Source organism: Schistocerca gregaria, chromosome X, assembly GCF_023897955.1.
Source record: "Schistocerca gregaria isolate iqSchGreg1 chromosome X, iqSchGreg1.2, whole genome shotgun sequence".
NCBI lineage: Eukaryota > Metazoa > Arthropoda > Insecta > Orthoptera > Acrididae > Schistocerca > Schistocerca gregaria.
In genome coordinates this window covers 833170537-833197796 of record NC_064931.1, presented here as the reverse complement: position 1 = coordinate 833197796, position 27260 = coordinate 833170537, and positions in this window count along the sequence as shown.

Genomic DNA, 27260 nt, shown 5'->3' with positions numbered 1-27260 from the left:
GAGGCAGCATCCAAGGAAAACCTCTCTATGATGAGTCAGCAGGCTTCTTAGGTTAGGAGGCTCAATATGAAATCCAGCATTACATTTAATTACCTAGAGCCAGGGGGCTGTTTATTTCTAAGAGCTCTGATTCATAAACCCTTAGAATGGCCACCCCCTGTTCGGTTGCCATCCACACCCATGTGCTAGTCTCTTGCTCCTGTGTGCATGATACTAACACCATTAGTATATGTGCATATCGCTGTCACTTTACTTTCCTCGCCTCAGTGTAACAATGACAATAACATTAGCACCATGGCTTCATATCTGAGGTGCCCCAGCATTGTTTCTATAAGTAGTCTGTTTTGACACATTTTGTTTGTGTGGGTTGTATACATTCAGGGCCAAGCATACATCCATGGGCAATCCTATTGTTATGCTAATTGATTTATGGCCCGCTGGAGATAATCCAGCCTCCTAAGAAATCCCCACGCTTCATCCTCACCTTCCTCCTCCACCACCTCTCTGCAAAAGTCCCAACCCTCCCCCATCCTCTCGCCAATTCAAGCACACTTTTGATGTAAATTTTATTGCCTAATTCATTAAATTAGTGAATTAACTACCCCTCCCATCTTGGAAAATCCCCACGTGCTCATCTCCCCCACTTCCCTCCTCCCCACCCAGGAAAAAATTGGTGGGAAAAAGGCTCAACCTGTGCTGCAGAGAAAGGATCTCAGAACACAAAGTGGCTGTATCTCTCTTTTATTTGGTGGGAAAATCCCATCATTCTATGCTATATATTTAATTTTGGAAGATGCAAATCTTGTAAAATACATCATAAAAGGTACCAAATATGTAAGTAGATCACACGTTTTTCGATCACACAAGGAACATCACAAAATTGTTGTCACTGTAACTCACCACACACAAGTACACTGTTCTGTATCTTCTGATTGCGCCTTCACATCGACCACAGGGCAGACATGCCAGAGGCCACTCTGGCCAGGACATTGTGTCTTCGCATGCCCATGCAATAGCTGCTTGACTATGACTCCACCATGCAACACTGGCACCAGCTCGGATAGGACTGGAGGTCCGCATGTGCTTCAACCACTCTCAAGTGGCTACTTCCTCTCAAAGAGAGTATCAGGTGGCAGCAATCCTATGATATTTGATACCTATGGAACCACCACCTTTCTCTCTCTCTCTCTCTCTCTCTCTCTCTCTCTCTCTCTCTCTCTCTCTCTCTCTCTCTTTCTTTTTCTCTCTCTCTCCCTCTCTAAAATGCTCAACTGTGTCTGAACCAACATGTACAAACACACACAGACCAAATGTTTGCCTCACCCACCCCACCCCTCATGCAGACGTGGCATTGGTAGTCACAATACCCCTTTAATATCACACTTCCAGCGCTATGGAATCAAAATGGGAGTTGATAGGTGAGAGGTGAGCTCTATACAGCTTCTTCTAAGTATTGTGGGTAAGCATATTATCTCCACTAACATATACACTCCTGGAAATTGAAATAAGAACACCGTGAATTCATTGTCCCAGGAAGGGGAAACTTTATTGACACATTCCTGGGGTCAGATACATCACATGATCACACTGACAGAACCACAGGCACATAGACACAGGCAACAGAGCATGCACAATGTCGCCACTAGTACAGTGTATATCCACCTTTCGCAGCAATGCAGGCTGCTATTCTCCCATGGAGACGATCGTAGAGATGCTGGATGTAGTCCTGTGGAACGGCTTGCCATGCCATTTCCACCTGGTGCCTCAGTTGGACCAGCGTTCGTGCTGGACGTACAGACCGCGTGAGACGACGCTTCATCCAGTCCCAAACATGCTCAATGGGGGACAGATCCGGAGATCTTGCTGGCCAGGGTAGTTGACTTACACCTTCTAGAGCACGTTGGGTGGCACGGGATACATGCGGACGGGCATTGTCCTGTTGGAACAGCAAGTTCCCTTGCCGGTCTAGGAATGGTAGAACGATGGGTTCGATGACGGTTTGGATGTACCCTGCACTATTCAGTGTCCCCTCGACGATCACCAGAGGTGTACGGCCAGTGTAGGAGATCGCTCCCCACACCATGATGCCGGGTGTTGGCCCTGTGTGCCTCGGTCGTATGCAGTCCTGATTGTGGCGCTCACCTGCACGGCGCCAATCACGCATACGACCATCATTGGCACCAAGGCAGAAGCGACTCTCATCGCTGAAGACGACACGTCTCCATTCGTCCCTCCATTCATGCCTGTCGCGACACCACTGGAGGCGGACTGCACGATGTTGGGGTGTGAGCGGAAGACGGCCTAACGGTGTGCGGGACCGTAGCCCAGCTTCATGGAGACGGTTGCGAATGGTCCTCGTCGATACCCCAGGAGCAACAATGTCCCTAATTTGCTGGGAAGTGGCGGTGCGGTCCCTTACGGCACTGCGTAGGATCCTATGGTCTTGGCGTGCATCCGTGCGTCGCTGCGGTCCGGTCCCAGGTCGACGGGCACGTGCACCTTCCGCCGACCACTGGCGACAACATCGATGTACTGTGGAGACCTCACACCCCACGTGTTGAGCAATTCGGTGGTACGTCCACCCGGCCTCCCGCATGCCCACTATACGCCCTCGCTCAAAGTCCGTCAGCTGCACATACGGTTCACGTCCACGCTGTCGCGGCATGCTACCAGTGTTAAAGACTGCGATGGAGCTCCGTATGCCACGGCAAACTGGCTGACACTGACGGCGGCGGTGCACAAATGCTGCGCAGCTAGCGCCATTCGACGGCCAACACCGCGGTTCCTGGTGTGTCCGCTGTGCCGTGCGTGTGATCATTGCTTGTACAGCCCTCTCGCAGTGTCCAGAGCAAGTATGGTGGGTCTGACACACCGGTGTCAATGTGTTCTTTTTTCCATTTCCAGGAGTGTATCTTGTGAAGTGATTGCAATGCGAAAATTAGAGGCTAACACAATGATTTTTTACTGCAATACAATCAGCAGTGGAAGTTCCATCACCTGTTTTTTCTTTTTTTTTTGTAAATTAGAGAGAACATTCTTACGTGAGTTTCGTGTGCCTATAATTGGATGGACTGACACATTAAATAGGCAGACTAAATTTAAATCTAAATCTATGAACATGCTTTGCAGGCCATCGTTCAGTGCGTGGTGACTACTACTCATTTCCTTCCCTATTCCACTTCTAAATAAAGCAAGGGGGGAAAAGACTAACTATATGGCTCCGTGAGTGCTGATTTCTCCTATCTTCGTGATCCTTACACAAAATGTCTCTTTGCGGCAGTAGAATCCTTTTGTTGTCAGCTTCAAAAGTTAGTTCTCTAATTTTTCTCAGTAGTGTTTCTTGAAAATAACATATCTTTCCCTGCAGGGATTGCCATTTAAGTTGTCAAATCATCTGCCCAGTAATTTGGTGAGAGCCAATAGGAATGCTTCTACATGTATTCTGTGGGCTCATACCATTTGGATGGGGTGGTCAGCAGACAGATATCTTGCTATTGTTCTCTGGGTCAGCCTTTCTGGCATTTCTCGAAAACACATTTCAGAACATTTCAGTCTGCAGTTGGGACGAGGGGAGGCATATTGTACAACATCTTGGTGTTTACATCAGTGAAATTTAAGCATTCAGTCTTTCTTAGAAGGATAGGACAGCTTTTGAAAGTCTGGAATCATTAGCAGCTGTCTGGCACAGCGAGAGGAGGCTCATTGGGTGGGATCAGTGCAGCCCTGATGTGGGGGTGGAGGTTCATGATGAGTTGACAACAGTGGCAGCTGTTCCCATATGACACAGTGGCAGTGAATCTATGGTGTTATATGGCTACCTTAAGAGACTTTGTAGGTGGTAAAGCATTTGGCAACCTTAACATAGTTCTAAAGAGAGGACGCATTCTGTGGCAGAGGTAGAGCATGCTCTTAGCAATCTGTCATTAGTCCAAAATCGATTAATATACTAGTCCCCTAATGCAGGACCTAACAGATCTTAAGATGTTAAGAACAGATTTTTTTAGCGATGAGAGAATTCTTAGAGATAATAGAGCCTATGTCCAAGTGTTCCACAAGGTTTTCACACGAAGAATCAACAATTTAAAATACTCTATGGATGTGAAAAGGCGTGTACGCTCCGATTTGATCTGTCTTCGAAAATAACACACTCCAAAGGGAGGAATCTACATTTCGTGTGATAAACTTGAGGTGTCTGAACAACAACATAACCGTGTTGGATTGGGTAAGGTGGATATCTGAAACTGGAGAGTCTATGTCAGAGGTGGAACTGCAATTAGAACTCTATGTCGAAGCCTCACCTGCATGTGTTGCAGCGGACCTATCATGACCAGGCAGGTACAAATAAAAGTTCTGGCTGGTCAGCTCTTTAGGTACACAATACACTTGGTAGATGGTGCTGAACTAGGCTGGAGGTAATTGGCCATATTTTTCGTCTTGAAATGTCGTGTTCAAGTAACACAACGAGCACTAAACTCATAAAAAAATCTTAGGACATATTTCCCACGTTTTTGTTGACTAGGATGCGACTTGTGACTTAAAAGTGTGTTTCAGTCCTCAATGCTTTTGGTACATGGGAATTTTGGAAATTTGTGATAAGTTCTATGGGACCAAACTGCTGAGGCCATTGGTCCCTAGGTTTACACACTACTTAATGTAACTTAAAGTAACTTACACTAAGGACAACACACACACCCATGCCCAAGAGAGGACTCGAACCTCCGACTGGAGGAGCCGCACACTGTGGCAAGACGCCTTAGACCGCAGGGCTGCCTCACATTGCTTTGGTACATGACTACTGTATATATGGAGCACGGATTTATAGCAGCACTGGCAATCGACGGCTGGAATCTCCCTCCCTGTCGAGTGAGATGACTTCCTGGACTGATCTTAGGGCTCAGATCTCGTCAGGGAAAAATATCTGGGCGTCGCAGTTTACGTCGTCACTGCCAGTCTTCCCTGTCAGTTGCCACAACCTAGTCTCGCCTTCGATTCCATCCACTGTCACTGCCTGCCTGCTGTCATCTTCATTTCCAATCGTCGTCGTCGCCGCCGCTGCCGACGCCGCCTGCCGGCATCTCGCCGCCGCCTACTGTCGTCTTGCTGCTGCCTGCCGTCGTCGCAATGCCGTGGTCGTCGCCACATGTCGTCACTGTCGCTGTAGCTGTCGCCATTGCCATCACCATCGCCATCGCCATTGAGATCGCTGCAGCCTGCTGTCGCCGCCTCCCCACATCTGTCTCCATCGACAGTCTTGTTGCCACGTCTGCTTTCGCAGCTGCTGCCGTCATTGTCACTGCCCACAAGCTCCTTTCATCTACTCACCTTCGTGACCACTGTTGCAGCTGCTGCCACTCCTTATTCGTTGTCGTCACACAATCTTGGACATCATAGCAACCTTCATCGAACAGTTTGGTGACACTCGATTTCTGGGACATATCAACCACCATAAGCTACTCCTCACCCACAATGGACACCCCAAGCAACCATCATTTACACCAGTCCCTCCCCTGCTTGTACCATCACCAAACGGAGCACTTCCTATGGCCCATGACCATATGTCAACCCCCCTTTTCCACAGCTTCCTCCCTATCAACAATCACATCAACTGCCCACTCTTTCCTCCCTTTGACGCCTTCTCCACACCCCACATTTCCGTTTCCCTATTCTCCCCTGCCACCCTTTCCCACACTCCCCACTGCCTCTGCAACACCTGCAAGGATTACCTCCCACTGTGCCACTGTTGTTATGCCAGACACTGCAACACGATCCACCAGCAGCTGCACTGGCTCCTGCCCAAAGCAAGGACATGCCCATAGCCATATTCCTCCATCTCCAACTCCTCAAATACCACCCCACCCCATGGTCATTAATACACTACAGAAGCCTCACAACACAGATACTACAGCCACCACTACCATCAAGAAATCTCAAACTGGCCCAGGAGATTATGGCAGAGGACATGGCTGCCAAACTTAACTCTAATCTTTCCCTAGATATCCACACTGCCTACAGTATTTACAGTGATTCTAGAGCGTACTTCCTCATGTGAATATTTCATAGCATGCTCCCACCATAGACCACTTCCTCATGGAGGAAACCCTCATCTACAACCACTATCAGGAAGTCGAACCCTCCAAATCCTCCTTCCTTCCATTCCTACAGATCCCAAAAATGCCTTCTCTATAATGATCACCTTACTCCAGACCGCAAGAATCCTCCCACAAGCCTTCACAAGTACGCAGTCCCACTTCCTTAGGCAATTTCCTAACATAGGTTCCCTGGCCATTCGCAATACCTGTAATGATGTACACTCTACATATTTCATCAAGTGCAAGTCCAAACCTACACCTATAAAACCTGAATCAACTATACCTCTCTGTCTGATTGACCATCCCCTCCCTTCTAACAACACTCTCTGCATACCCACCACTGCTGAGGACATAATCTGTTTCTTATTATAGTACTTCTAAATACCCACCCCTTCCAGCGCCCACACACCCTTAACCAAAATTTTCCTTGCTGACCACTCAGTATTCCACCTAAATACCTAACCCATTTACTCTTGAAACCAAGTACAATTTGTTTTTACTCGTATCGACACCCTAGTGTAAACCACTCCACCCTAACCCATCCAACCAGATACTTAGCCTCTCCCCATGGCGCGACAGCGCTACAGTATCCTATAAAGCAACATCTGTTTCCTCCTCAGGAAAAGGCCTCTTCTTACACATACCTTTTCCCAGCACAACGTTGATTCTTTCGTCTTCAATGAAACATTCCTCCAAACACACCACACCATCTATACATGTCTCTGTCTCCTCCACCACACTGATAACCACTTCCCCTGGCCTGATGTGGAGTAGCAATTGGCCATCACAGGAATATCCCCATTCAGCCACAACTTTTACTCAATAACCCCACCAAACATCTGATCCTCAACTGCTTCTTTAAAACTCTAATCATTACCTGTGCTACCATTTACATCTTACCTAATAATCCCAACCCCTATGATTTCCTTACCCACGTTAACCATACGTTTTTCACCTATATTATTATTACCAGCCTCAAAATCCGTAGCTGATCCCCTACAAAACACCAGTGGTGGCATCAGTTTACTGACTTCCTCCAAGGTGATGTTGTCCCCATCCCACAGCATCTGTACTGAAAGCAATACTAACCTAGATGTTGTCCTAGCATCTCCCTACTTCCTTGGGTGTGTCACTGCAGAAGTTCTCAAGCCAGTTGGAAGTGACCACCTAAATTTGCTCCTCACTTTATCCCAAACCTTACCCCACTAGCATGCACCCCATCCAAATCCCTTTCCAAACTTGTGAATGACTATTCTTGTACCAACTAGAATGCCTACGGGGAATCCATAGATACCTGGTGGTAAGCTATCCCCTAATCTTCCAACAGCCCAAGAATCTTACCCATGCCACAACCTTTCTGCAGCAGACCTTGTCAGATGCTGTCTCCACCCACATCCCTCCTAAAGCCATATATCCTCATCGCCCCTCACTCCCACTGCAGGCTGTACTCGTTCTCCATGAATCCTTCGAGTGGACTCAAGACCAGGGCACAATCAGAGACCACTGGCAGATACAGCGACACATTAGAGATTTATTCAATGTCAAGAAACGCTGGGACTGGCGACAGATATGCACCAGACTCAATACTACACTCCCCATTAATTCCTCTATGCACTGGAAAGGATTTCACTGACTTTCTGATACCCATCCCATCCCTCACTAACAGAACTTTCACAACAATCTTCCATTACCTGATGACTTTAGCAAAACCGAACACTTTGCATCCTATCTTTCTAACATCTTCTCCATCCTACACGTCCTCACTTCGACTACTCCCAATTCCCTACTGCCAATTAATGTACAGATGACACTGTCCCAGTCCTGGCCCACAGCTTCCATCACTTGAACAGCACACTAGATAGAGAATTAAATACTTCAATCACAGCACAGAATATGAAACAAGTACTTCACTGAAAGCACAACATGTCCTCTGGTCATGACCATATTATGTATAGACACCTGAAAGAATGCTCTCTCCTTTCACATCGCCCTTGCCAGCCTGTGTACCACTATGTTCTGCACCACCTACTATCTCGACCTACGGAAAACCTCCAAAAATCTCCTTTACCTCAAACCAAACAAACCTCATTGATACTTCCTCATACTGCCTCATATGGTAGTGTGTGCCTGTCATCCCTCCTTCTCTACTGATGACCAACTCTTGAACCTCACTCATCTCCTATCTCTACAGCTCAACAACAGAAAATCCACCATATTTGTCTTCCTTGACATAGAGAAAGAATATTACTGTGTATGGCACTCACCCCTCCTTTTCTGACTCCAGACTTATGCCCTTCCAGTCAACTATATCCTCCTTATTGCATCTTTCTCTCCAGTTGCCTGTCCTTTGTCACTGTAAACCACACCATTTCCTATACCTTCCACCCCATTGCAGAAATGCCCCAAGGTCCTGTTCTCTACCCTCTCCTTTACTTCTTATACACTGGCAACATCCCCAAACCATCTCCTCCCATTCACCTCTGTCAGTATGCTGATGATACTGCTTTCCTAGCCCTCTACCCTATGTTCCAGAAGTCCAAAGATGACTCTAACTTCACCTCAATCAGTTAACCTCCTGGTGTAATGATAGGCTCCTCAAGATTAACTCATCCAAAACCCAGGCAATAGTTATAGAACACACCACCCACAGCTACCATCTCCTGATCTTCTTTGTGACCCTTATGATCATCCTATCCACATCACTAAAACATCAAAATATCTTGGACTAACATTTGACTGGCAACTAACATGGAAACCTCACTTACTAACCATCCAACAGAATGCTCCCAATAGACTAAAACTACTAAAACTTGCCAAACATGGGGACTACAACCCTCCACTATCCTTCACACATACAAATTCCTGCTCTGCCCCATCCTTTGCTGTGCGAAATTTACCTAGATATCTACCCCATCCAAGTTCTATAAGTCTCTCCAGATCCTTGAACGTCATGCATCCGCTTGTCTTCTCCCACAAGGACTCTTTACCAACTCGCCATCACATTCTCGCCTCTCCTCACTCACATAGAACATGTCTAGATAGTCTACACCACCTTTAAACTCGGCTATAACAATAATCTTGTCTCCCCTCTCCTCTCCAATCGTACAGTGCTGCTGCGTCTTTACCTGCACTTCCCACCGAAACTTCACCTGCACACACTCCACATCCTTCCCAAAGAAATTTCAACCATCTCCCTCTCCCAGATCATGAACTTCATCCCAAAATATACCTCTGCCACCAACTCTGAATCCACCCCACCCTCTCCATCCCTCAGGGGCTCCATCCCAATCCTCTCCCCCCTTCCTCACCTCCTCCTCTTCCTCCTCCCAATCACTCCCCACTCACTTTTCCTTTAAATTCAGATCCCATTGACAGCTACCCATCTCCCCTCGTCCCCCAACAGCCCATCGCTATTCGTTGTCATTGTCACCTCTCACTGGCCTTAAGTTCCTATCCCCATCACTCGCCTCTGTCCCTCTGTAATTACTTTTGCTTTCGCCTACGATCCCAGGGAGGGTCCTTCGAGTTTTAGTGAAAGTGTGCTGTGCTTCGTTTTAATGGCCAGTGTCTCTTCTGTATTGTTAGGTGTTGTTCGAGTGTGTTTTCAAGAGTTTTCAGTCTTCTTAATGTCTTAATGTCTTTTTTTCTTTTTTTTAGCTGTGGTGTCTGACCCTGTTTTTATCACTGCTTGTGAGGTATTCAGTGAGCCTTATTACATTAGTCTTTCACAATCGTCATATTTCACCACTATTTTAAAATCACTGACATTATGTCTTCATGTTTGTACATTAGTGCCTAAGTGTGTGTAGTCCTCTGGCTGAAAAATGGACTTAGTGTACTGCTGCCAGCCCCCGCCCCCACCCACATGGGGTGAGGGTGGAGGAAATCACAATAAAGAAAAAAAGTAGCATCAGTGGGGCAGTGGGGCACTGTCGCAATTTAATTACCTTCTCAGCAGCTGTAGATCAGCAGGAGGCTACTCCCTTGCACTTAAATAATAGTCAGCTGTCACATTATTATTACCTGTCTTGCTGACATACATGGCAGTTGGTTCGACTGCCTGCAAAATCTCTCTGTGCTGGTCTAACAGCGAAAATATCCTCTCTACATACAGCACTTACTGACGAGACTGGGTAAAGCTACTCTCTAGCCCTCGATCAGTGGCAACTACCCCTTTCCAATCCCAATACTTCACAGCCAGAGGAAAAAAAAATTAATTTCCCCACTAAATTTTTAACTTCCCGCCAATAGGAGGAGGGGAATAATACTGCACCAGTATTCTGGGTTGGCCATCTTGGACTGTGACACCATAGCTAAACTGTTCTACTATTCCAAAGGTGATGAAATAACGAGAGTACCTCTCATCCTTCCACAGCAGGGAAATAAAAATCGATTTTTATAAATAATGAATACATTACTATAATTATTACGTCCTGCGTAGTGCAAAGTAATGTAATTAGCGTTTGTATTTACGATTAAATTTCGAATTTAACGTGATAATTTGAATTTCCTGCCTAATTTGAATTTTCTGCCACTGGTCGACGTAGAGGAGAGAGGAGGAGGAGCAGTTAACTGATTAATTTAATTAATTAGTAAATTAATCTGATATCAATTTCATTTCTAAATTTTGTTTTTAAACCCCTTGTCCCACTACTACTTTACTTCAGCTGGTCGGATTACTCCCTGTATCTCATTCCTTACGTCCATGTTACTGCCCTTTAATCTACCACTCTCTGAGCTTTTACTTCGTCCTACATTGATTCTGGGTGCACACGCCCCTCTGCAATCGCTGTCAGGAATATTCTCTTGGAAGCTTTCCTCGACATGTGATCGTTTTAGTGTTCGACTATCGTTCTAGATTGTACTCAGGGTTTTATCTATTACACACGTTGGAATGTTGCCTATCATTCCATTGATCTCTTCCCTCGGCACAGCTGGCAAGGTGTCAAACGAACTGCTTGCAGAAGTTCTAGACTAGCCTCGAAGACGCAAATAGTATCCATCTGCTTCGAGACGTGTTATCTGTCCCCGATGTCCCGTTTACCTTCCCCCTGTCACACCTGCAGGCCGTCTTTCGTACGAAACCCGGCTCACTTCTTATGTTACGATCCGAAATACAATTTAAATTATTAACTTTTCCTCAGTTCATTACAGCCTGCAGGCGAAATTAATCTTAAGGGGAGAGCTCTATGATGACGGAAATGCTCCCTGAAATTGAACAATCCGGCCGGGGTGGCCGAGCGCTTCTGGGCGCTACAGTTCGGAACCACGCGACCGCTACGGTCGCAGGTTCGAATCCTGCCTCGGGCGTGGATGTGTGTGATGTCCTGAGGTTAGTTAGGTTCTAAGTTCTAAGTTCTAGGGGACTGATGACCTCAGCAGTTAAGTCCCATAGTGCTGAGAGCCATTTGAACCATTTGAAATTGAACAACAAATGTACGCAGATGTATCTCAACAGAGGAGTCAGAAAAATACTGTATTTATACACTGAAGTGCGTACGGTTGTCATGTTCCTCAACTGCACTGAAAAGCTCATCGTGTCGTGACTCATCTGGTGGACTGTATTCTTGTAGTCGACGTAATCTCTCGTCAAAATCTTTGAATTCACACTCATTTACGGTCCTTGTAATACGATAATCACTGCTTTCTCTACTTAGAGCTGGAGTCTCTCCCTGCATCACATTTTCTTACCTTGTGAGTTTATGCAGCTCATGCAGTGTTGCTCGGTTCACCCTGTTAACTTCCGCCTGCTTTTCCTTAAAAAGTAGCAGCGATTCACCCTTATCAACATCGCGGCTTGCTATCGGTTAAACTCAATCCGAGACTTCATTATTACTCGTGGACATCTGTTCGACTGCCGTTGTCAAAGTTTGCAGGTGTTCAGTGACTCGATTAACCTCTTCGTCATTACGGGAGACCTTTTGACAAACTTCATGTACTAATGCAAATTGTTCCTCATTAAAATCCACTGCACCATCTACTGCACCACTTTCGATAGAGTTTATGCGTTCTTCCAGACACATTTTAAACTCTCAATTAGCCCGCCTACATTTTTGCAGATATCCACCTTTCGAGATTCTATGACTTCTAGACCCTATTTTTCCTCATCAACTTCCTTGCCACATTCTCAGTCTCAGCTATGAACGAGTCTAACCTAGTGTTCTGGTTATCTAGTTTCTCTTCGAGCTTCAGAGTCACAGGTTTCCACTCTACTGCAGCAACTTTTGCTATGTCCATGACAGCTGCCTGTCCTGACAGATGCCGCGCGGAGTGGCCGCGTGGTTCGAGGCGCAGTGTCACGCATTGAGCGGCCCCTCCCGCTGGAGGTTGGAGTCCGTCGGGCATGCGTGTGTGTGTGAGTGTGTGTGTTTTTAGCGTAAGTTAGTTTAACTGGTGAGTAAGTCTAGAGACGATAACCTCAGCAGTTTAGTCCCTTAGGAATTCACACACATTTTTCCTGCCAGTTGCAGCATAATTAACGCCTACAGCACTGACAGGTAGAAGGCAATCGTTGCAGTTCCGCTAGCGGAATGCGTCCCATAGGAGGTTGTAGGTTCAAGGGTATCTGTTTCTACCTACATGAGCTAACAAGGGAATGGTCCAATGAGGCATATCGAAAACAACCCTGAAATTTTTTACACACGAATAAGTCAACGAAAGAAACACACTGTCAAAATTTTAGTAGCTAAGAGGCAGCGCATGTATTATAAAAAATAGCAGAAAATTGCTAAATCCGTAGCGCGCCAGGCGGCGGTAGAAATGTACACACCTACTGGCACTGTAGCTGCTGCGCATGCGCAACTGGACACACACACACACACACACACACACACACACACACACACACAACCGAGGTCGGCGGTACGTTTGTAAACAGGAAACGCGACATAACCCGATCGGAATTTGTAAAGGACGTTTGAGGTTACCATTCGTTGATAGTTTCTCGAAATTGGAAATCTATGGTAAGGTCTTATGGGACCAAACTGCTAAGGTCATCGATCCCTAAGCTTACGCACTTCCTTATCTAACCTAAACTAACTTACACTAAGGACAACACACACACCCATGACCGAGGGGGGCTTGAACCTTCGGCGGGGAGAGACTCGCGAACCGTGAGAAGGCGCCCTAGATCACTCGGCTACCTCGAGCAGCTAAAGCTGAATTAATATTTATTGTACTCTCCTAATTCATGTCTGCTAACAGTACCTTTTTTTCTTCCAGTTTCACAGTAATGTGGAATCTAATTAACATTCTCAGTTTGGCAATGATGAAGTATGGAGAACGTGGTTTCCAGCCGAAATCACCTATTTCTTCTTTGAAATTGTGGATACGTTAGAAGAAATAGGATATAACGCTGACGATTCCACGAATTGTGGTTCGGGCGACGTCAGTTGTCCCAGTAACAGTTCTGAAAAAGAATACCTTTAAAAACTTAAAAAATACGCACTGCAAAAGCTTCCGGCAACAAAGAAAAGGCAGTGAAATATCGGATAAACGATGGAGTGTAAAAACGCCTGAAGTTACAAAGCGTGAAAAGGCGTTTTCGTTTCGTAAAGTACAAATGGAAGAGCGAATTACATGAAGTAAGAAACAGGCGCCAAACGGAAATCCGAAACCATATGCATGAAAAACTGTTCGAAACATTTAGAGCTGCTCGTGAGAGGCTTTGCACCAATAGCGATGGAGATCTACGAGACGGGGCCCTCCGAATTGCCTCTGACATGAATGTTGCTAATTTCCGGGCATCGTCGACCTGGGTACGAAGGTTCAAGAAATCGTACAGAATAGGAAGTTGCACTATTACGAAGATTATGTCACGTAAACGTGTAGAGCAGCTGCCAGTGATAGACAATGCTATAGAGAAATTAATAGCTGACGCAAAGGCGGAACTTGCAGTTATCTCCTGCAACTGCTGTTTATAATGCTGATCAGTGATGCTTCGTAAAAGAACTGCGTGCATACCTCACTTTATCATTTTAGGGTGAACAAAAGATGGAGTCGGTTGCCCAATCAATGAATGCAATGACACATTTATATACGATAAGCTAGTGATAAGTATCAGTGGTTTATTGTTTCAGCACCTTTATATCTGTCTTCAAGAACCGCAAGGAAAATTAGGACCGAAAATAAAAACTGGACTGTTTAGTAGCAAAAATCGTGTAATCAACGTATAAAAATCTGGAGAAGTGGGATGGAATAATTTTCAACATATCGTTCGAAACGTATTTATAGGATCTACAGAAACTAATTCATTGCTTTTCTTGTACTCATGGTCTGGATATAAAGACGTCTCCGGTTTTGTGGAGGATGACAAAAAATCTGTAGATGTAATGTGCATTTCGCCTGGAACTACAAGTGTGATTCCACTGTGGAAAGCATTTTCAGGAAATGATTAGACGACGAAATTTCCGCTACCTCTCTCGCATTTTACGTATATCAGCGGAATAATATTCTTGAGCTCCGGTCGTTTGTTCATTACCAGTTTTCTTCGTCAAGCTTTACGAATTTAATCAAGTATGCCTGATATGCAGCGCAGAACAACGGCCGGGACCATCTCTGACTCCGTCCCAGTTTTGTCTGAATAGAACTAGCGTTTACTGCGAAGTGCCTGACTGCATCAATTTTTCCTTTGTCCGTTGTGCCTGGTGCAAAGAACATGTTTGTTGTCATTTAATAGACACATCGCATTTTTGTGACGACTACGAGAGTCAAATGTACAACATTCAAACATTATTATAAGGAATGGCCACAGGAATTATTAGAAAATGAAGTACTGCAAGACACATTTCATTTCAATAAATTATAAGTCCTCGTTGATGGAAGTCGTCTGTGACTTCAAACACTGCCGTGATTTTCTTTTCTCTGATATCCACTTTTATCAGAATTAAATGTGCAAGAATTGAACTGGTGATACAAAGGTATTCAAAAAAATGTTTGCCTAGTTTAAGCTAGGTTTTCATTGGAGCAAACAAGCTAACAAGCACGAGCAAAAGAGAATTCATTCTGGTGTACCCGGTATGCCTCTTGAAGGTCTTTCAAATGGAGGCCACTGCAGCTACTTACGTGTTCGTAACCTTACCCAGTTACCTAATCGGGAAATGGAGACCTGCATTTCAACGTAGAATCCGAACCACATTTATTTTGTGGCCACTCCATCATCTGTGAGAAAATGACACTTGGCTAAAAATCATAGTGAAACAGTTGTGGTCTGAACAGGAACAGGGTGCACAAATGCTGCGCAGCTAGCGCCATTCGACGGCCAACACCGCGGTTCCTGGTGTGTCCGCTGTGCCGTGCGTGTGATCATTGCTTGTACAGCCCTTTCGCAGTGTCCGGAGGTAGTATGGTGGGTCTGACACAACGGTGTCAATGTGTTCTTTTTTCCATTTCCAGGAGTGTATTTCCCCTCAGTGCTAATGAGAAGCCTGGGAAAAATGGCAGCCGACATACTGGGCAAATTTTGGACCAGTGTGCCTTCTTCATTCTCTCTTTCCCTTATCGGGAGTCCACCTACCTCAATGTGCTTCTTTCTGCCGTCCCTTCACTCTGTAGTAGCAGACACGTGCTAGGCAGTTAAATCAGCGTTGATGAATCCACTACCTAATACCTACCACACAGAGGCCACGTAACTCGAGTTGAAAGACAGTTCCTGAATGTTCACATTTAAAAAATTGGACATTTGGAGGATCCAGTCTACTAGCAAAAACTTTTGAAATTAGATTGAATCTATTTTTTATTCGCATGGAAACAACTGACATGCCTATCAAGTCCGTAATTAATATGGTGATGCTCTGTCATTCAAAGTTCACTGTCTGTACAACATAGTTTCACTCTAAAAGCAGCCAGAATTTATGCAAGTCTGACCCGACTAATTTTCACGTTCTACCAGGTACTGACCCACAACTATTCGCTAGTTAAACATTCGATCGTTTCAGTGGTCTTCTTCGAAAGAAGTTTTCGCCAAAGTATTTCGTACAGAGCATGAAACATGCCTCACGGAATTGTTACTACGACCAGAAAGTTCACACGCTCATAACTTTCAAACTATTTAGTTTAGAAACACCAAACTTTCATTATAATGTTCGTAACTCCAGTCGCTCCAGTCACGAAGTATTCCAACCGCAATTAACTCACTGTTTCTTCATTTCTCAGAGTATTTTTACGGAGCTATCTAACATGGGGTTATCCGTAGGCCGGTTAGCAAGCGACTATATCGAACTATTCTATTCACTACCTATTCCACTATATTCGTGAGGGAACAGCTTAGTTCTGATTGGATGTTGGTCTAAACGACCAGTCAGAATGTTCCTTCCAGATCATTTTCGAGACAAAACTTGCTTTATCCAATCAATAATCTGATAGTAATTAACGTCATTAAAACTTCAGTTTCTAGTATATTGTTTGATCAAAGTATGTGAAGAACGGATTATTCTCCAAATTGATAAATAAACTTATTCCGTCTCTAACTTTCATTCTGGCTACTTTCATACAAAAGCAAGCACTTACGTCACATGAATCATGGTTGCACCATAACTTTCCCGAGGTCTATTTGTATACATTTTATGAAATATGATATATTAAGTTTTAACGTATGTCTTACAAATACTGTCTCAATCATTCTCACACACTCAACAACAAAAATAGTCAAATAATAATTTTGACTGATTTTTGTATTACGTAGTGCACAGTGATTAATGTGTTAAAAAAGAATATTCTAATTAATTGATTTTTATTCACAGGTAAATTTGTAATGGCTTCAAATGATAATGCAAGTCAACCTGTATTTCTTCCTAACATGTTTTTTTTTTAAAAAACAAGCATTGGTTTTAGGATTTTTAGATAATTTTTTTTATATCTGGCACTATGATAAATAAAAATCTGAAATTTGGCAGCATCATTGCAATAATAACAAAAGGCTGTGTATCAAAATTGAAATAAATGGGATAATAACTAATATGAATTATTTAGATTCGTAGAGAGTATGAATCTTTGTATTGACTGACTGTTACGCTATGCAGTTTTCATGGCAGGCTGCGTCAGCTGCGCTGTGAATAAAGCGACGAAAAAAAAAAAAACAGCCATCCTGCAGTCACCGTACCAAACAGCTGCATACCTTACTGCAACGAATGCCATCTCCTAATAACTTACAACGTTACACACCCCCTACGTACCTAAAATTACTTTTAAGTGCATTTAAGGTACATATAACTGAATTCCCTAACTGAATCGACAAATTTATCTATGTGATTTTTAAGGAAAATTGTCCCTATTTACATTTTCTTCAAATGAACGGAATATCAAAAATACATTACATTTTTTGCAGTGTAACATCATATTTCAAAGGCTTGGACTTCATAACGAATAACAAAACTGATTTTCCAAATATCTCCATTTCTTCAGAAATAATATTTTTGGTCCAAATTCCACGTTTTAACGTTCTCCAAAAAGGAGCAATACTTATGAAACCATTTACATTAGTTAATATACAAGTTTTCTTCGAAATTAAATTTTTACTTTAAACAATTACTTTCTATATCGTTTTGACATGAAATAAACCATTTACTGCTCTTTGCATTCGCTATGTTAGCGTTCATGAAATCTAATATGTATTATTATGCAAAAGATTTGCCCTTACCAGCGCTATTTCACAAAATTTTCTAGCACGAATACCCTAGCTTTCATCATTGCTGTGGATTAAATGTTACTTTTGTTACATTATTCTTGCTTAGGGAAGCGTCTTTTTTACATATTAAAAAAACAAGTCATCAGTCCAACACCTGGTTTCCTATAGTCTTGTATCAGGTTTCTCCAAATTTCGTACCTGCATGATACAGTATGTCTAAGACACCATTCTTAAATTTTGCAATTTACCTTTACACATATACAAGTGTCATAGTTCGTATTTTTTGTTCTCAAATCTAAAGGAAAAACTTTGCGAGGAATGTTCCAGAATTTTAGTGAATTTAAAATATAATTCTTATTTTCCGAAAACTTTTTTTAAGAAAACTCAGTATTCATTGAAATTCAACATATTTTTTCAAACAGTCTTATACAGTACTAATTATTTCCAATAAAGAATGAATTAACCATTATCCAAAAATAACAACAGTATCCAAATTGGCACTATAACTTTACTCTTTTTCAAAAAATTATTATTTGCATTTTGTAGTGGGTGAATTCTCAAGCAAGTTCCTGCTGAAAGCAATACTTATTACTATGCAAGCAAACATAAAAAAATTTCAAAAAATTATAAACATTCAGAATAAATATTTACTTTTCAGTTCCTATTAAATATCTCATGACTTTACATAAAACAAGCTGTTATACACAGAGAATGCAAAATAACAGAAAATTTTGAAAATATTTACTCCACCTCATGTGCCTTTCAAAGAAACATCAGGTACATAATCTATTTACTTGCTTCTATTAGGCACATTCCTTATGCCTCTTACCACAAACATCTTCTAACATCATTTCTACGTATCATGAAATTGGTTTAGAAATCACATATCATGGAGTCACATTACATTATTTTTTCCACTATACCTTATTACATCACTTTCATTGCACATTCATTTGTGTCAGTCTTTAGTAATCATATACCTCCTAAAATATCCATTTTCGAATGGTATTTACTTTCTATGTACTTTTTATATACCTTATTTAATACAATAGGAGGAAGGAAAGAAACTTAAAAAAAAGGTTCCAAATGATGAAAAGTTACACTGAAAATTCGAAACAAAAAGGAAATAATATTGCCAACAACTCGGGATCCCTGGAGTTTGTCAAACACCTGACGACGCTATGAATGCGCATCCCCTCAGGCCAGGTAGTTACTACTGTCCCCATCATCCTTCTGTATGTACTTCTTCCAATCAGTGATATTTCGCAAGGATCTACTTCCTTACTTTCGCCGTACTCATTATACCCCACAATACCTTCTTTCTTTGTGCAGTAATGTATAGGTATGTCACTTTGGTCGTCGGATGCATATTGCCTTTTACCAATAAAAGGAATAGCTACTGTTCTTCCTTGCACCACAATGACAGCTTCATTACGTCAAATATCCACTTTTCCTTTGTACTTTTGTAAGAAATCTGCTCCCACCTGCATTTCCACACTTAAGCCATGTATTATTAAAAAATGTAGGTCCAACTGTACATCACCGATTCTGACAGGTATTATAATTTCATGTTTGACTACTTTCTTACTTTTCCCTGTGGCTACAATAATATTTATGCCACTTACTGGCATTGTAACCACATTAGCAAGGAGAGCATTTACAAAACCCTGTGATTCTGCACATAAATCGGAACCACTATCCAGTAAACAAAGAAATTCTCATTAAAAATAGTAACGTCTATTATAGGCTGTCCTGCAGTTTTTTCTCTGACTTCAGGATCAGGTTCGTCTAACAAATCTTGTACTACATCACATCTACTGAATCCTACACCTTCTGTGGAAATATTCATGGAGTCTTCTTCCTCTCTAACTTTGGCAGCTTTAATTAGTCTGTCCACCACTGACATATTAAAACACTTCTCCAAGCCCTTTCCTTCTGTAATAATAATATCAGAGTCTGCTACCCTTCCTACCGTGTTGTCAGAACGAGCAAAATAATCCCCTACTTTCTCCACTTCTGTTTCTTTTTCATCACTATCAGAAACTACTCCTTCTACTCTTTGCAAAACTTCCTCTGCCCTTCTATATTCTTCCTCAGTTACAAAAATGTTTAAATGTTCAAATGTGTGTGAAATCCTATGGGGCTTAACTGCTAAGGTCATCAGTCCCTAAGCTTACACACTACTTAACCTAAATTATCCTAAGGACAAACACAGACACCCATGCCCGAGGGAGGACTCGAACCTCCGCCGGGATCAGCCGCACAGTACATGACTGCAGCGCCTCAGACCACTCGGCTAATCAGGTGCGGCTCTTTCTCAGTTACCTCTAATAGTGTTTCCCCTATTATAGTGCTTACTCTACAGTTCACTGTCAGTTCCTCATCTCCATTGCAGTACTCTCTCACACAACATCCTGTTCTGAATAGTTATTTTCTAGTAGCTGTTTCTCATTAACCTGCTTCCTGAAATCCCTTTTATGACCTTTTATTTCACAAGAATCTACTATACTTCCTTAAAAAAAATGTTGAACAGTGTCCATCTCCTCTGCAGCATCTGTTTTTACGATATCACCCTGAAGATGTTCCGCTGGTGGCTGCCTTACACAAGGTTTTACTAGCGGATTTAGCCTGCGCTGGCGCAGCCTGCAAACTTTAGCATCATTGCAGTCTGCCATTAGTTTTCCCCCTCTCTTACTTGGTCATTGTCACTGATACTCCTTTCTGCTGGCGGTCTACGCCACTCCGCCCAGTCAGTGGATTGCTGCTATCTATATTCAAGGTTTCGGTCTCTGCCATTATATCTACTTCCAGTAGGACCCTCTCTCCCTCGGTACCTGCCTATGCAATTACTGGATCTTTGCACTCCTATTGTACTTACATGTCCCTCGGTTCTGTTTTCATTTGTCTTAACGGGAGGCTTATAATCCCTCTCGGCACTCTCTTCCTCCTTCAAAAGATTTTCTACCCTCTCAAGATAATAATAAATTTATCAATATCATCCCTAGATGCCGATATTATTTTATTACACCAGTACGAAGGCAACTTATTCCCTATTCCCATAATGATCTGTTCTGTCTCCACTTTAGAGCTCAAATATGACAGTTGTGACCCATTTTTGCACAAACCTCTTAATAGTATCTTTCCTCGGATCATATTTTTCACTTGATCAAAATTTGTTTAAAACTTCCATCTGCTTCCGTTTGACCCAATATTCTCAAAAAATGCCTGTTTAAAATCCTTCATCTTGTCGTACTTATCTACTACCCAGTTTCCCCACACTCCAGCTTCTCACATCAAATTTTATCTAATGAAACCAATTTTTTGCCTATCATTCCATGATTTGGGCAAGACGTCCTTAAAACCACCCCAAAATTCTTTATGATGTACAGTTTTACCTGGATCGAATTGATGTGTCACATATGCAGTTTCTGAGGATTCTACCACACCATTAGATATTACATAGCCGCTACTGTTAGTAACACATTGCTCTACTCTTTTTAGTCCACCATCATGGTTACGCAGTTGTTCATCTGCAGCTGCACTAAACTGATTTATGTTAGTTTCAAGGTTAGTAAATTCAGCAGCCACTTCCACGCCAAATTTCTCACACACATCCCTTCCTTCCTTGATTTGATTTTCCATAATAATGTGACTATCCTCACATTATTTTCCACATTATTTGATTGTTCCTGCATTTCATTTAATCTGCATTTACTTGTTCCCTTAACTGTTTGCTGTCATCAGCAACTTGTTTAATCTGAGAGGTCAATTAATTTTTTACTGTTACAACTGCGTTACTTTACTAATTTCACTTTTTACACTGTCCCTAAACAAAATCACACCGTTTTTCCACGAATCTCTTAATTTAGAAATTTTGTTTTCCATTCTGCATTCCGTATCTATTGACAAGTTAGTAGACGCTTGATTAACTTCAGAATGCAAGCCATGCATGTTAGTGTTCATATCAGAACCCAATCCGTTAACTTCAGTATGCAATCCATTCATTTTAGTGTTCATATCGCCAATATGTTTCAAAATATTTGCTGAATTTCTGTAACACTCTACTTTACTTCTCCTCGCAAGCAATTGACAATGGTTCCTGCTGTATCTCTGTAGCAGTAACAGGTATATACTTGACATTAGTTTCCACCGTGTTCTGCTCATTCTCTGTCCCGTGATTAGCATACATTGGATCTGGCTAACCACTTGCATGTGATGCATCAAAAGTTTATTCACCAGCCACTGGCTCATCTGCATATATTACCTTCCCAAAATTTAACCCCACATTCTCGTCTACTATAGCATGGTTATTATTTTCCGCCATATTCACAAGTGACTTTGCACCCCCCCCCCCCCCCCCCCCCACACACACACACACATATACACCAAATGAGGTAAAATACAACTTAGCTTTACTCGATCGTCGTCAGCACAGTGAGATGTTACAGCGGGTCCATTCGCCGAGATCTGGACCCACTTATGTAGTTTCTGGGTCCACACTCCGTCCACTGCTGCCAACTGCTGCAGACTCCCGGCTGCTGTTGCTCGTTGTCGTGTGATGTTCAGCTGTTGCCGACATTGTCAGCCGCCTTCTCCACCGATTGCTCTAGCCGATAAATCTTGCACTTCGCTATTGCTGTCCTTTATGAATCATCTTTCCCTAGATCACAATGGCTCCTCTGTCTTTCTATTAAAGTTCATTTATGCACGTGTGGCTCTTTCTTTCATCGGGTTAGCTGCACTACCGCCTTTAAAGTTCGCACTGACTTAAAATTCACATTTTCCGGACGCTAAATGCACCAATTGCGGCAGGACGTGGTCGGTCGTCTTCTTTCTCTCTTACCCTTATCGAAAGTCCACCTTCCTCAATATGCTTCTTTCCGACTTCCTTTCACTCTGTAGTAGGAAATATGCGCTAGACAGTATAAAGCAGCTTTGACCACGTAACTCGAGTTAAAATTCAGTTTCTGGAAGTTCATATTTAAAAAAATCGGGCATTCGGAGAATTCAGTCTAGCAGCAGAAACCATTTACAATTAGATTGAATCTACTTTTTATTCGTATGGAATCACATAAAATGGCTATCAAGTCCGTAATTAATATGGTAATGCTCTATCATTCAAAGTTCACTGTCTGCACAACATAGTTTCACTCGAAAAGCAGCCAGAATTTATGCAAGTCCGACTCGACTAATTTTCCCACGGTCTATTTGTACACGTTTTATGAAAAATGACATATTAAGTTTTAACGTATGTCTCACATACACTCTCTCAATCATTCTCACACACTCACACAACAAAAATAATCAAATAATAATTCTGACTGATTTTTGTATTACGTAATGCACAGTGTCTAAAGTGTTAAAAATTATATTCTAATTAATTGATTTTTATACACTGGTAAATTTGTAATGGCTTCAAATGATAATGCAAGTCAATCTGAATTTGTTCCTAACATGGTTTTAAAAAACAAGCATTGGTTTTAGGATTTTTAGGTAGTTTTATTTGTCTCCGGCACTATAATAAATAAAAATCTGAAATTTGACAGCATCATTGCAATAATAACGAAAGGCTGTGTACCAAAATTGAACAAAATCGGAGAATAACTAACATGGATTATTTAGATTCGTAGAGGGTATGAATCTTCGTATTGACTGACTGTTACGCTATGCAGTTCTCACGGCATGCAGCAACAGCGCTGTGTGCCGGCCGCGGTGGTCTCGAGGTTCTAGGCGCTCAGTCCGGAACCGCGCGACTGCTACGGTCGCAGGTTCGAATCCTGCCTCGGCCATGGATGTGTGTGATGTCCTTAGCTTAGTTAGGTTTAAGTATTTCTAAGTTCTAGGGGACTGATGACCTTAGATGCTAAGTCCCATAGTGCTCAGAGCCATTGGAACCATTTTTTGACAGCGCTGTGAGTAAAGCGACGAAAAAACGTAGCCATCCTGCAGCCACTGTACCTAACGGCGGCATGCCTCACTGCAACGCATGTCATCTCGTAATAACGTGCTACGTTACAAGTGCTAAGGACAAATGGAGATGCAATTCCGTGTAAAGTGCACCGTATCCAAGGATGTCACGCTTCCAAACAAATTGCGACACTTAAATTCTTCCTTCTCGGCGTCATTTTGCATACTCCGTCAAGAGCAGTGGGCTCCTCACCGAATATAAAAGTTTCGCTCTAACAAGATAGAACTGTATCCTTTATTCCGAATATTAACTCCAAAAACTAAAAACTAATTACACAGCCGTCATGGGCGATGTTCGCTAATTCGTGTTCTCTTTCGTTCCTTCTAGTATACACGATCGCACCCATATAGAAGCAAATAGCAGTGAATTTTCTGCAAATGCTCATTCGCACGTGTTCGCTTCCATTCGCTCCATTGTAAATCAGGCTTTAGGTGCTTAAAATTGGTGTCTATAAACTCCGGACTTCCCCCATGAACCAAGGACTTTGCCGTTGGTGGGGAGGCTTGCGTGCCTCAGCGATACAGATGGGCGTACCGTAGGTGCAACCACAACGGAGGGGTATCTGTTGAGAGGCCAGGCAAACGTGTGGTTCCTGAAGAGGAGCAGCAGCCTTTTCAGTAGTTGCAGGAGCAACAGTCAGGATGATTGACTGATCTGGCCTTGTAACAATAACCAAAACGGCCTGGCTGTGCTGGTACTGCGAACGGCTGAAAGCAAGGGGAAACTACGGCCGTAATTTTCCCCTAGGACATGCAGCTTTACTGTATGATTAAATGATGATGGCGTCCTCTTGGGTAAAATATTCCGGATGTAAAATAGTCCTCCATTCGGATCTCCGGCCGGGGACTACTCAAGAGGACGTCGTTATCAGGAGAAAGAAAACTGGTGTTCTACGGATCGGAGCGTGGAATGTCAGATCCCTTAATCGGGCAGGTAGGTTAGAAAATTTAAAAATGGAAATGGAGAGGTTAAAGTTAGATATAGTGGGAATCAGTGAAGTTCGGTGGTAGGAGGAACAAGACTTCTGGTCAGGTGACTACAGGGTTATAAACACAAAATCAAATAGGGGTAATGCAGGAGTAAGTTTAATAATGAATAGGAAAATAGGAATGCGGGTAAGCTGCTACAAACAGCATAGTGAGCGCATTATTGTCGCCAAGAGAGATACGAAGCCCACACCTACTACAGTAGTACAAGTTTATATGCCAACTAGCTCTGCAGATGACGAAGAAATTGAAGAAATGTATGAAGAAATAAAAGAAATTATTCAGATAGTGAAGGGAGACGAAAATTTAATAGTCATGGGTGACCGGAATTCGGTAGTAGGAAAAGGGAGAGAAGGAAACGTAGTAGGTGAATATGGATTGGGGCTAAGAAATGAAAGAGGAAGCCGCCTGGTAGAATTCTGCACAGAGCGCAACTTAATCATAGCTAACACTTGGTTCAAGAGTCATAAAAGAAGGCTGTATACATGGAAGAAGCCTGGAGATACTGACAGGTTTCAGATAGATTGTATAATGGTAAGACAGAGATTTAGGAAACAGGTTTTAAATTGTAAAACATTTCCAGGGTCAGATGTGGACTCTGACCACAATCTATTGGTTATGACCTGTAGATTAAAACTGAAGAAACTGCAAAACGGTGGGAATTTAAGGAGATGGGGCCTGGATAAACTGAAAGAACCAGCGGTTGTACAGAGTATCAGGGAGAGCATAAGGGAACAATTGACTGGAATTGGAGAAAGAAATACAGTAGAAGAATAATGGGTAGCTTTGATGTATAAAGTAGTGAAGGCAGCAGAATATCAAGTAGGTAAAAAGACGAGGGCTAGTAGAAATTCTTGGGTAACAGAAGAAATATTGAATTTAATTGATGAAAGGAGAAAATATAAAAATGCAGTAAATGAAGCAGGCAAAAAGGAATACAAACGTCTCAAAAATGAGATCGACAGGAAGTGCAAAATGGCTAAGCAGGGATGGCTAGAGGACAAAAATAATGATGTAGAGGCTTACCTCACTAGTGGTAAGATAGATACTGCCTACAGGAAAATTAAAGCGACCTTTGGAGATAAGAGAACCACTTGTATGTACATCAAGAGCTCAGATGGAAACCCAGGTCTAAGCAAAGTAGGGAAAACAGAAAGGTGGAAGGAGTATATAGATGGTGTATACAAGGGCGATGTACATGAGGACAATATTATGGAAAAGGAAGAGGATGTAGATGAAGATGAAATAGGAGATACGATACTGCATGAAGAGTTTGACAGAGTAGTGAAAGCCCTGAGTCGAAACAAGGCCCCCGGAGTAGACAACATTCCATTGGAACTACTGACGGCCTTGGGAGAGCCAGTCCTGACAAAGTATGAAACAGGCGAAATACCCTCAGACTTCAAGAAGAATATAATAATTCCAATCCCAAAGAAAGCAGGCGTTGACAGATGTCAAAATTACCGAACTATCAGTTTAATAAGTCACAGCTGCAAAATACTACGCGAATTCTTTTCAGACCAATGGAAAAACTAGTAGAAGCCGATCTCGGGGAAGATCAGTTTGGATTCCGTAGAAATATTCTAACACGTGAGGCAATACTGACCCTTCGACTTATCTTAGAAGCTAGATTAAGGAAGGCAAACCTACGTTTCTAGCATTTGTAGACTTAGAGAAAGCTTTTGACAATGTTGACTGGAATACTCTCTTTCAAATTCTGAAGGTGGCAGGGGTAAAATACAGGGAGCGAAAAGCTATTTACAATTTGTACAGAAACCAGATGGCAGTTATAAGAGTCGAGGGGCATGAAAGGGAAGCAGTGGTTGGGAAGGGAGTAAGACAGTCTTGTAGCCTGTCCCCGATGTTATTCAATCTGTATATTGAGCAAACAGTGAAGGAAACAAAAAAAAATTTCGGAGTAGGTATTAAAATCCATGGAGAAGAAATAAAAACTTTGAGGTTCGCCGATGAAATCGTAATTCTGTCAGAGACAGCAAAGGACTTGGAAGAGCAGTTGAACGGAATGGATAGGGTCTTGAAATGAGGACATAAGATGTACATCAACAAAAGCAAAACGAGGATAATGGAATGTAGTCGAATGAAGTTGGGTGATACTGAGGGAATTAGATTAGGAAATGAGACACTTAAGGTAGTAAAGGAGTTTTGCTATTTAGGGAGCAAAATAACTGATGATGGTCGAAGTAGAGAGGATATAAAATGTAGACTGACAATGGCAAGGAAAGCGTTTCTGAAGAAGAGAAACTTGTTAACATCGAGTATAGATTTAAGTGTCAGGAAGTCATTTCTGAAAGTATTTGTATGGAGTGTAGCCATGTATGGAAGTTAAATGTGGACGATAAATAGTTAGGACAAGAAGAGAATAGAAGCTTTCGAAATGTGGTGCTACAGAAGAATGCTGAAGATTAGATGGGTAGATCACATAGCTAATGAGGAAGTATTGAATAGGATTGGGGAGAAAAGAAGTTTGTGGCACAACTTGACCAGAAGAAGGGATCGGTTGGTAGGACATGTTCTGAGGCATCAAGGGATCACCAATTTAGTATTGGAGGGCAGCGTGGAGGGTAAAAATCGTA